The sequence below is a fragment of the Catharus ustulatus genome, chromosome 1 (assembly GCF_009819885.2).
Source record: "Catharus ustulatus isolate bCatUst1 chromosome 1, bCatUst1.pri.v2, whole genome shotgun sequence".
NCBI classification, from domain to species: Eukaryota; Metazoa; Chordata; class Aves; order Passeriformes; family Turdidae; genus Catharus; species Catharus ustulatus.
The window spans coordinates 107,402,949-107,414,984 of record NC_046221.1 but is presented as its reverse complement, the minus strand read 5'-3'; the positions used below and the strand labels follow the sequence as shown (position 1 = coordinate 107,414,984).

The window sequence follows — 12,036 nt, the reverse complement described above, 5'->3', positions numbered from 1 at the left end:
ATACCTTAAAATAAGAAGTACTAGTCAATTCAAGTATCTGACAAATAGCATGGATTCCTATTGTTATTAAAAGTTACCCAGCTGAAATAACAATGCCCCACTGCTTGCCAAATCAACACCATCAAGGCTCAAAGAGATAAAATTGTAACTGAATACTCTCACATGCACAATGAAACTGTCCTGAAATGCTCCCTGCTCACAGCAAGTTGGGTGAAAGTTACTTCAGTCTTAGTAGTCAATATTAAGTTTTCTGCTTCCAAGGTTGTTTTTTCACTCTTTACTTCTTGCCCTTGGAGGTCTGTCTAATGTATTTCTCTTTTGGGTACATAATATAAATTTACAAAATTCCTTACTAAGGAATTGCTTTCATGCTACCGAGTGATTTGTCTTGACATTAGGGCTATCAGTCCTCAAATACTAACCCATGGCATTTTGATTTAAGTATCCCATAGGCTGTAATCAACCTGTTGCACATGGTAGCACTGGAATGCTGCCTCTTTTTAGAAGTAATAACTTCACTCATGGAAAGTCATTAGGTCTATGGCAGCTCAGAGGTAGAAATGAGGAGGACAAAGCTTACTGGAAAGGTACCTAGAGAAAGGTCTCCACTATTTCTTTCCCTTGAAAATGCTTTTGAAAGCCCATAAAATTGTGTGGCGTATGCCAAATGACCTGTGAAATAAGCATCCACAGCTGTGGCCATAAGAAAAATTACGTACCACTGTTGGCTCTCATATTGATCTGATAAAACCTTTTCAGTGTGAAATCACCAGGCCTTTGAAAAGATGAACCCATGCATCAGGAAAGAGCATGACACAAATTTCAGAGCAACGAAGGACCACTGCCACCAGCAGGAGCAGCTGTAAAAATAAGGAATATAGAATAGATTTCTGGGAATGCATCTGAAATTGCAGATGATCTGCTTTGGAGATTAGTCTGGCACAGCAACAGAAAGTCACATGCACAATACAGAAACTCTCTTGCTGGAAGAAACTCTGTATAGCAAATCTGATCCAACTTATTCTGTGGAGGGGACCAAATCATAATTTAAATTGTGAATTAGTAGATCCTAATGTGTGTTTAGGACTCATTTATGCCCTTTTTTATAGCAGAAGTTCAAGATGTAAACTGAAGCTTTCCAGCAAGGCTGAATTGTCGAGGCTGTTTACTTAAGAACTGTATTGTGCCTCTTTTTTTGTTCATTGTGCCAGAACTGTGAGAGGGAGACAGTATCCCTTGAGAGGAGAGATGATTTTTTTGATGTTTTTTCTTCTTTTTTCTTTCTCTGTGTTTTTCCATTGTCCTTTTGATCTCCTTTGCACAGCTTTCTCAATCAGCAGTAACGTGTACCAGGCTCCATGGCTGTTACTTTGATGAAACCAATGCCATCATCTGACACCAATCAGCTACATCAATGATAAAGGTGAATGTTTGACATCTTGTTGTCTGAGGTTCATGTTACTAGCTTGAGGGCATGAGCAGAAAAATGGAGGAATTTTAGTTGATCTGCTGGCCTCAGCTTATTTTTTGTTTGCCTCGGGAAAGTTACCTTCGTGGACAACTTCTATTTTAAACTCTTCTAAAGCACGGACTGTTAGATCCTGCATTGCATTAAACGTGCCTAGCGTGTCACAGACAAGCACAGCACATGGTTCTACTTATTAACCTTATTACTAGAGGAGAGTGAAATACAAACCTTGTGTACAACACCCACGCAGATGGCCACCCTCAGACGAATCCCCTGCCAGGCTGTTACCAAGTACCTCTCAACTGTTTGTCCCAGCACTGCATGGCTGGGACTTGCTACCAGTGACTAGAAAATACCTTTTTGATTTCCAGGCTTAAAACTAGGAATTGGTAGCTAATGTCTTCCTATATGTGTTATTTATCTGGGAGCTGCCTTTCTTCAGATGTCTTTTGGTTTTACCAGGGCATTTACCAGCTGGCAGAATCTTTACTTGGTTTCAAAGATGGTAATGAATGGTTTATAAACTCCCCAAACTTGAATAAAGCTTATAATGGTAGGCTGCTTATGTGGTAACACAGAAAAGAATGGCAGAGATGCACAGACATCAACCTTTCTTTCTGTTGCCTGCCTGTAATTCGCAGAAGCCCAGCCAGGAACTGGGATTCAAACCAGAGTTTGGAGGTCAATAGGCTAGAAAGATTAGCAGGTCCAGCTTTGCCTTTCAGATCATGGGATTACAACTTTTCAGGGGTTTGTGTAGGAAGCAGAGCATCTTTCCTTTATTTGGATTTCAGGAAAGGGATAGCTGTGGAGCAGAGAGCACTCTCCTTTCTTATCTCTGTAAATTATAAAGAAAATAGTCCCATGCATCTGCCTGTCTCACAGTGAGGAAATGTCAGTTCTCCTCTCACCTACTGTCTCCCAAAAAGCATGGCTTCAGCGACTTTCTCCCCTGTCATCCTTGCTCTGGAGAGCAGATCTTGGAGGCCAGCCCCAGGAGCACATTGCTCTGTGCAATGTTCTTGCTGTTTAAGAATGACTTCTGTGGGGACAAAATAAAGCAGCTTAGCAGGTGTTCTTTTGTTGCAGTATCCATGGTGAACCCTGAAGTATTTTGAAGCAAACATACAGAAGGTCTTAGTGATTGCTACAGCACAATCACACAGAGGTTATAATGCTTTCTCCATGCTTTGAGTTTGACGACAGGAGAGTTTTGGATAGACACCAATAATTTCCGGTCCTTGCAGGCCATCTACCAAAGCAAGTTTACATATCAGCTCAGCTGAATTTAGTTGCCTCTGAAGCAGAAATCCTGTGTAGCCCTCATTAGTTGCTAGTTTAACCCTCGTTACTTCACTGGAGTGAAGCGGTTGTAAGCAAAATCAGGGTAAAATTTTTAAGATCGATTTTTCTTTTGACTAAGTCTAACATTAATTTAAAAGCAAGTTATCTTTCTGGAAAGACACTGTTGGGTGCCCTGTCCTGGAACTTGTTTCTTGATCTTTTTTTCTGTCGCCTCTTAAATTGGTATAATTTCTAAGTGGCTAGTCCTGGGAAGTGCTGAAGTACAGGAACAGTCTGTCTTAAACGCGAGTAAAAAATGACCACATAATTGTCACAACCAAAGAAGACTCTAAACTACATTGGTTTGCACCTTGCATAGTCCACAGGTTACGATTTCAGGTATCAACATGAAGCTGTTTCACTTCAGCTGCTGACATTCCCTGTGTTGGCCATGGTGGAGCTCTTTGGAAATCAAGTCAATCTCAGACTGAGCCACTCTCTCTTGCAGTGAAATCTCCACTCGCTGCTTTGGGAGTATCTGTGTGCATGTGATAAGCAGTGTAGCATCCTTATTACTATCAGTTTGACCTTAACCAGGGCTGGGCAGGGCAGGATATAGTCCTTGGCAGTGGTGGTGGCTTAGAAAATCCAAACCTCTCTCATCAACCCATTTCAGACCTGGAATTTGGCCTTTCCTCTGGGAGCTTTGTGCCATGCTCAGATCTCCATTGTATCACCTTGCATGGTGCTGTGTGGATATAAAAAGCACTGAAGATTCTAAAAAGCACTGAAGATTCTTGGACTCCTGTAGCTCTGAAGAGCTGCAGAAGGAACATCAAATGGGAAGGGGCACAGGAAGAATCATATGGTCAGGATGGGTTTTGGAGCCATGTTTGCTTGATGTAAAGGGAAGTAACTGCTGCCATCCTCATTTCTCAATGGTCAAGAGCTAAACTGCTGATGGTTTGTGTTCACCCTTCCAAACCAACTCTCTATTACTTCATAAGGTCTGTAAAAAAAATGATAAGTGAAGGATACTTAACACAAATCACCCTATTTCTCATCAGCTGTAAATATGCTCTGCATGGAGCCATTTTATTCTGAGAGCTTCTCATTTTATAATATTGCTTAACAAGATACAGGCTGGCAGCCTGGCATGTGTCTTCTCCCCTGCTCCCTCACTGCGTTGAGGGCAGAGCAGGACTCAGCAGGACCAAGCAGTGTGGATTCTCCCTTTGGAGAAGAGTCCTTGTACAGGTATTGTTTTTACCTTCATCTACTGTCATCTGAAAGCAAAATCGCAGTTTACTTCTAGGAAGGTTCTTTGAGAAACACTCAGAGTTGTATAGAAAATCCGACTGCTCATTGCCATCAAGCAGCACATCCAATTTTATTGAAAATTTGCTGGATTATTGCCAGAAAGACTGGCCAAATTGTCAAATTCCTGGTTCGTGGGAAATTCTGACATTTGGTTTTGCTCTGATTTGGAATGTATCCAGTTATTTCGAAATTGCCCACAAAAGAGAAGTTTATACGGGAAAAAATAGGAATAGGAAACAATGACGCATGGTATTTCCAAAATAAAATGCACTCCCCAGGACGTGCTTCTTTCCAGCCTTGCTGCTGATTCTTATGGAGCAGCACGAGGAGCCGAGGCTGGGGATGGGAGCCTAAACTTTGGGACTGCTGACTTCAGCCAGGTCTCCCAGCACTACCAGACTCCCTGCTTGGAAGCAGCAAGCCTACAATCCCTGTGTCCTAAGCAGACCACCAGGTTCACTGGCAGGAAGCCAGGCAGTTTTCCAGTGGAAAACTACGTGTGGTTGGATGTTGGGTAATTGAAATGTTTTATGTTTTAACATGAAATTTGCTGGCTCTCACAAATCAGTGCTTTCCAGTGCTGTGATGTGCCGGCAGAAATCTCATGATCAACTCTAATTGCCACTTTGATGGCCAAAATCTTTGTTGACCAGAGTTCCATAACTTTCTGGCCATCACTAAATACCTTTACATAAACACAAACAAAAAAAGCATGTTTCATTTTGTGCTCAACAACTGTGAAATTTGCAAGACTGTTTCTGGGCAAGGGTATTATTAAGAAAACTCTTGCCTTCAGGGCAGCAATGCTGGGGACACACATGTCCCTGTTTCAACCTTATCACTGCTGCATCAGCTTAAAACCACTTGAGAAGCATCGTGTTCCTACCTCTGAGGAGAAGACAATGGCCTCATTGCCCAATAAGGCATGTTGTCCAAGTCTAATTAGAAACAGGAACTCACTCACTAGAACACTATTTATTCTTATTCTTACAGCACAAGATTTCAAAAGTCTTTTTCATTGTTTTTATTATTATAATAGAAAAGTCTGTTTATTGATTTTTCTACTACATGAGTGTTTGTATACACTGATTTCCCGCTTCTAATGAAACAGAGCCTCCTAAAACAATAATGAAAAATAGCAATAACATCACTCAAGAGTGAAATAATTGTGGCCAGAGCTATACTTCAGTGAAAATCTTCCCCCACTTCTGAATGTGCTGCCAGAGACTTCCTGTGGTCTGACAAGCCCCATTTTCTCCATGGCAGGGAGAGGACTTCTCTCCCCAGAGACCTGAGTATCGGGGCCCTTGCTGTGACTGCTTCTGGGTGGATTCTGCCCTCTGAGAGCCAAATTTCTCCCTTGCTCTAAGATTAGCTGGTTTTGGGTCACTGTTGGTAGGTGTGTTGGAGGCAGCCTGGTGTCAGTTGTGTCTGGGTCCCCATGCTTGGACTCCTGTAGCTCTGAGGAGCTGCAGAAGGAACATCAAATGGGAAGGGGCACAGGGAGAATCATATGGATGCAAAACCAGATTTTGCTTCCAGAAACATACTTTTTTTTTTTTCTGATTTTTAACAGGTGTCTAGAAATGTGAACTCCCAGAAATTTGGAAACAACTGAAACCTTTCGTTTCACCCAGATTTTGCTCCTCCAGTTTCCTTGCTTTCTTCCTTGATTTCCAAATTAAAAATTGGTTTCACCCTCAAATCAGAAACAATCTCTTCCCTGATCTATGCTTATTAAGTGAAGCCTGTGTCTCAGTAAAACATATCAATCTTTTGTCAATACTTCAAATACTGCTTTTCTGTTCCAGAAAGGTTGGCATCTGCCAAGAATGGATTCATTCTAAAGAGATGCAACTGCTCAGGGCTGAGGACCACTTGCTAGATACAGGTCAGCACTGGAAACAGTTTACAACCACATTATTTTCCATGAAACTCATCAAGACAAGAACAAAAGAAGAAAAATTCCTCTTAGAGTTCCCAGCAGCAGCCTCAGCATTTTTGGCAAGGATATGTACAGACCACAGTAGCACAATGTAGCAGTGTGTGAGGGCAGATTTGTTACTGGAATTAGTCTAATCACAGCCATAAAAGTGGTCAAGTCATTCTGCTTTGTAGTCATTCTGCTTCCAGTACCCCAAAAGTCTCTCACACATCTATAAAATAGATCAGAGTTGAGGAAGATGTTGCTCCCTCTAACCAGCCTTTGTGTGTGTGTGGAGCAGTGGCCATGCAGCTCCATCACTCAAATGTCTCCTCTGAATACCTGTGTGCCCTGTAGGGAGACATTTGGTTTGTGCTTCTCTCTGACAGTGGGGATTCTTTGCTTACTTTCTCTGTTTCTGCAAGGACTAGATCCAAATTAAATCTTACCAAAGCTGACTCTTGCTGTTTTATCTTAAGGTATCTCTTCAGGAGCAACTTCATTGTCTTGACATGGGTATGTACAGCTTGTAGGACCACAAAAAACCTCTACATGTACACACACACACACAGATGGAGCCAAGAGACTGAATGAACCATCCACCTCTTGCTGCATTGTCTTCTTTGCTCTGCCAGCCTCTACACCAGAAGAGTGAGAAGAAAATGTGGTAAGACCATTTTTCTTACATGTTTCTTCAAGACAGTGTGGGGAAACATAGAGAGGTATTAGTTGGTTGACCCATTGCAGAGGTATTCCCATGAGTGGTAACCAGTGCCTGGTCTGTTTGAAGGAGCAGTGTTACTGACTGGTTGCATTCTAGACTGAAAATAATTTTTGTTATATTTTTTTTGATGTTAAGATGAAGTACTGGTGGTGAGAGACTTTACAGACTACAGAGAAGTTTCCTTTTTATGTTGTGAGTGGCATCTCAACTGTACAATGGGTGTGGGCACAGACATGAAGCATCTTTCTTGCACTTGGCTGAGAGAGTTGTAGGTGAGGCCATATGGGGAGGGGGAATTGATGAAGAGGAGTATGGAACACAGGGTGGTTCTTTTGTTACACTACTAGCTGCCATGCAGCCCAGGAACCTTTCTTACACTTTGGGATGTGATACTTGACTGGAGTTTGTCAAGTTTGTTTTGTCAGCCTCTTGTCCTTCCTGGGACAGGAAGAGCTGCCCTTTGCTCATGCGCCATGCCATGACTCCTCTCTGAGAGACTAAGCTGGGCTTCCTTGGTGTGTTGCACTTGGTTCCAGCCTTGTCATGAGCTCTGAGAGCTGATAAGGACACTGATGCTTAACAGGCTTGTGGGCTTTCAGCAGCAGCTCTGACAGGAAGGCAAACCCCTCTTGTAAGCACTATAAATCCAGGTTTAGAATTTGCTAGTCAAATCCCTGCCTGGCTAATGTGTGAAAAGGTGTTTTTCTAGTCTAAAATGGTGATTAACTAGTCCACAAAAGCTCTGCTAAACTCCCATTGAGTGGGAACCAGGTACCTGAAGGCACCTTGCAGATCTGGCCTTTACTGTGATGATTCAGTGACCAAAAAAATAAAATTCCTGTAGAATAAGGTTCAAAGCAATGGTTGTCAACCTATGTTTAATTTCAAATGTCACTGCAAAACCTGATGAACCAGAAATAAACCTTAAGAAAGGTTGGTTTGGTTTCATTTCATGATTAAGATTATAGTTGCTGTCTCTATTTTTGTAGGTAAAACTCCTCACAGTAGTGACACTGACTGGAACGTATATACATATGCTGAAAAGTATATACGAATGCTGGGATTGGTGTATCTGTGTAATGGCTCACAGTCCTCCCACTATTCAGAGACTGAATGATGTATATATAGTATATATACATCATCTGCTTTCAGTCAGTTGCATAGTCCATCACTGTTTCATAAATCCAGGCAAAGATATGCTGAGGAGAACATAAAAATTCAAGTGTTTAAATTTATTTTAGGTTGGTGTGACAGGTCGACTGTGGCTAGATGCCAGGTGCCCACCGAAGCTGCTCCAGCACCACCCACCTCAGCTGGGCAGGCGGGGAAATATAGTTAAAAACTCTTGGGTTGAGATAAGAGCAGGGAGAAATAACTCAGCAAATACAATCATAGGCAAAACAGGTTTTACTTGGGGAAATGAATTTAATTTATTAGGTATGAGATCAGGGTAGGATGATGAGAAATAAAAAATAAAATACCTTCACACCTCCCTATTCTTCTCAGGCTCAGCTTTACTCCCAATTTTCTATCCCTCCTCCCTAGGTGGCACATGGGGGTTGGGAATGGGAACTGCAGTCAGTTCATCACGCATTGTCTCAGCCACTCTTTCCTCCTTAGGGCAAAGTCTGTCTTCTGTATCTTGTCTTAAATGGAATCTTAAGAGCAGTGGGATTTATGTGGATACACCTAAAATCAGTTCTCAGTCATCAAAACAAGTATTATTGCTTGTGTCCCATATGTCAAGGAAGACAAAGATCATGTGTTGGCTTTAAACTAAAGGCTTCTCAGATGGGGTCAATAAATGGTGTGGGATGTCAGATTTGTTTAGTTTTCTCCAATAAAACAATCCTTTTTCCCTTTTAATCTAGAAAAGTCATCCATAATGAGTTGGGGGATTGTGCTATACATCCTAGGAAACAAAACAGCCTTTTGAGGAGGAACTCACTGACAAGGGCTGAAAGTCTTGGGTTCACTCTGTGGAAACAGTCAGGCTGATTCACTACTCAGAAGTTAATTAGTACAAATGACAGAGCATCCAGCCTCTTTCCTTTGCCTTATATTTCCAAATACCTCCCAGAGCCAAATCGAGACACTGCACAATGAGTGTTTAAACACACTTGTCTCTCTCCCCCCCTTGCTAGAAGCAGTGTCTGGAATACAGGTTGTAAATCAGGTCCTACAGTGATTGATCCATGTGCCAGCAAGTGAAGCACAAAAATAGCAGCATGGTTGAAAGGACATTAAAAAAAGGGAAACAGACCATTATTATTTCTGGGCTCAAGGGAAAGAGCAGTTGAATCTGATGTGCTGGCCAAGTCTGAGTAGCCCTGGTCTGTCTAAAAAACACAGACAACTGCTTTGCTCCCTCCTCTGCAGCTGTGTGCACCCTGTAAACAAGGAGCCAGCCCCATTTTTCTACCCTGTGAACCTGGCTCCCAGAGGTTTGAGTCCTTTCAGGAACTTCTCTTAAACCTCTTTGTGTGCTCTAAACCAACTCCGGAATTTCTCTGGCTGAGAAATGACACGCTGGCAGGGCAAATTGCATCTTTGCTCTCTCTGATGCTGTCATAAATGTTGCTGCCATGCCCACCTTATATTTGAAGCACATCTTCCCCATTATCTTTTGTTGGGGAGAGCACTTCCGTGGTTTTCATAGTACTGCTAGACATGGAAAATCCATAGCTTTACTATTCTGACAGCCTGATTTGGAGCCAGGAGCTTCTGTCCTGTAACGTTTAAATAACAAGAACTGCTGCTGAAGCAGGAAAGATAGGATAGCAATATTTTAATCAAAATAAATAGCTGAAAATAAAGATAGGAGGGGAAGTTTCCTGCTTATATTTACACATTTATCCACCATTATTTTATTAACCAGGAGCACTGTGTAGAACTGAAGCAACGAGAGAGACACTTCAAAGTTTCAGACATTGACTGTATACTTAAGTAATGCTCTGATATGAATAAGAAAAAGTAAAAATGGAATAATTTGGTAATCCTTACTGTATGTACTGAGTGTAGCTGTTTCTTTCCAAGAAGACAGTTTACCATTTCCATACTTTTGCTGTACATGCCTGGAAAACCCTGGTAAAACCCCTTGCCTCTGTAACACACACAGGTGCACACACACACATAGGGTCTGTTTTATATGTATGTAAAGTACTGAGGGATTTGTTATTACAGGGTTTTGACATTACTCAGGCTTAGGTGCTATTGAGCTCACCTTTAAAAGGATGGAAAATGCTTTTGTTTCTGAATATGACTGAATTCTCACTTAATTACAGACTTTGGCATCATCTTATCTGCCTCTTCCTTTATGCTGCTTCAGAAACTGAAAAGAATCCTGATGATTATTCAAGGAATTAAATAACAATCCCCAGCCCCATGATTTGATGATTTCTTAAGATTTTTACTCTTATCCCTTTTCTAACTGCAATGAGATTGATTTAACCTTAAGTCCTTCACATCAAATGCATTTTTGTACTGTGTGTTTTATTGCCATTACCAATACTTTCTTTCCAGACTTTCTGGTCACTTTTTATTCTTGGAAACATGCATTACCATTCAACCAGACCTAATAATGGTTTGCGCTGTGCCCTCAGTTTCTCAGCAAAAAACTGCTTTGAATGGCTTGAAATTTTCTGCTGAAAATATGATGGTTGTGCCCAGCTGCATCTCAGTGAATATTAAGGTCACACAACTTCCAATGTACTATTCTAGAGTTATATTCTCATGACTATGCTCTTCTCTGAGAAGAGTGTGTGGTTTGGATACAGGATAACATTTTGGGTGTGTCCTCTTTGACCAAAGTGTGGTAGAAGTTCTCTATCAGGCAGTGAAGGAACATTTTCTTGGCTTAGCCTGTTTTGCCCTGCATGTGCTTTAATTGTCTCCATGTGAATTAAAATAATCCTCAGCCAGGCAAAAATTAAGGCAATTATCAAACACATAAAGATGTTAGTACACAAGTCTTTGTACATGCCTATCAGCTTGTACATGCCGACATCCAAGTGATGTCTTGAGTATCATACTACTCAATGCACAGCAAAAATCTAGGTATTCATGTAGGGCTTCCTCATTTGCTGAGAACATGTGTCTTTTCTGACACATTTAACTTCAAACAAATTTTATTGTGGTGTGAATGCTTAGTTTCATTTAGGAGCAGCTTGCTACAGTTTATTTTAAGCCCGTTCAGCCTTGGGGCTGAGATACTTGGTGACATTACAGCCATTCAATAAACTGTCTTTCAGCAGCTGAGTCTGCAGTGACACTGAGTCAAGCTGAAAGAGGATTAGTCCTGCCTTTGCTCTGGAGCACACCAGATTACACCAGCTTGCCTCTTGAAGGGCTTGTGTCTAAAGGCACAGAAGTATGCCTTTGCTGTGCTCCAGTTTAAGAAACAGCTATTCCCTGAATTCCTGTAACCTGCTCCTTTGTTGTCCATCCCCTCACCTTGTAATCTGTGTAAGTCATTCTCTCATTGCTCCTAAATGAGTCTGTAAAATGATGTGATCTGGAGATGGCTTCCCCCTCAACACACACTTTTAATCACCTCAGATGTTCAGCAGCTTGAACCTGCACCTTATTCTAACCCTTTCCTGTAAATCTCTTGGACACTGTTTTATTCAACCATTCATGGATTATCCAGCTCAGACCTTAATTTCAATAGATGCAGCTTCATTAGGAATTAAACCCAGGTAGTTGAGTTTACTCTCTTACCATGTGCATGCAACAAATATCTCAGTCTCGGGATGTACCTTATCTAGGGATTATTTTGATGGCTGAAGCAATAACCTGAATAGACTCTGAAATATTAGCTAAAACCCCTGGTTATGATTTTTTCTTCATTAACGCAGTATTTTTTCTTTCTATTCTGATACAAGTCCATCAGTCACATGGAGTTTTTGTCAAAGGTAAATAGATGATGTGAGTTAAAGACTTTAAAAATTTTAAGACATCATAAGATGCCTCATAAGATGAGAACTGATAAACAGATTTATAGGTAACAAAAAAAAAAGAGAAGGGTCTGCAGACATTGAGGTAAAAAAATACAAGCCTGACAGTATTTACGTGACTGTTTCAGATTGGTCAGCATACCAAAGACAGCCCAACCACAGAAGAAAGCAGAGACAGGAGAAATATTTGAAAATAAAATGAAAATGGAAACATGCCAGTCCCCTTTTCATGTTAATAAAGTGCATTTGCCTTGCAGGCCATTCAGAGTTGTGGGAAGTATATGCAAGTATGAGAAGTTTCTTCTTCTCCATGTGCACATTAGCTGAGACCATACAGAAAAATCTTAACTCGTTCCCATCT

At 41.2% G+C, this 12,036-nt stretch overlaps 1 long non-coding RNA gene across 4 annotated transcripts in view; it reads left to right on the top strand.

The window, feature by feature from the left end:
- LOC117003717 overlaps positions 1 to 12,036 on the top strand; it is a 116,352-nt gene that overhangs the window by 88,974 nt on the left and 15,342 nt on the right. For 3 of the 4 annotated variants that reach the window (XR_004419544.1, XR_004419545.1, XR_004419542.1), the window contains 2 exons: positions 1,325 to 1,423; positions 6,476 to 6,663. This is a non-coding gene — a long non-coding RNA (uncharacterized LOC117003717). Of the gene's footprint in view, positions 1 to 1,324; positions 1,424 to 5,883; positions 5,964 to 6,475; positions 6,664 to 12,036 lie in introns of all 4 variants that reach the window. The other variant, XR_004419543.1, reaches the window with a different exon arrangement.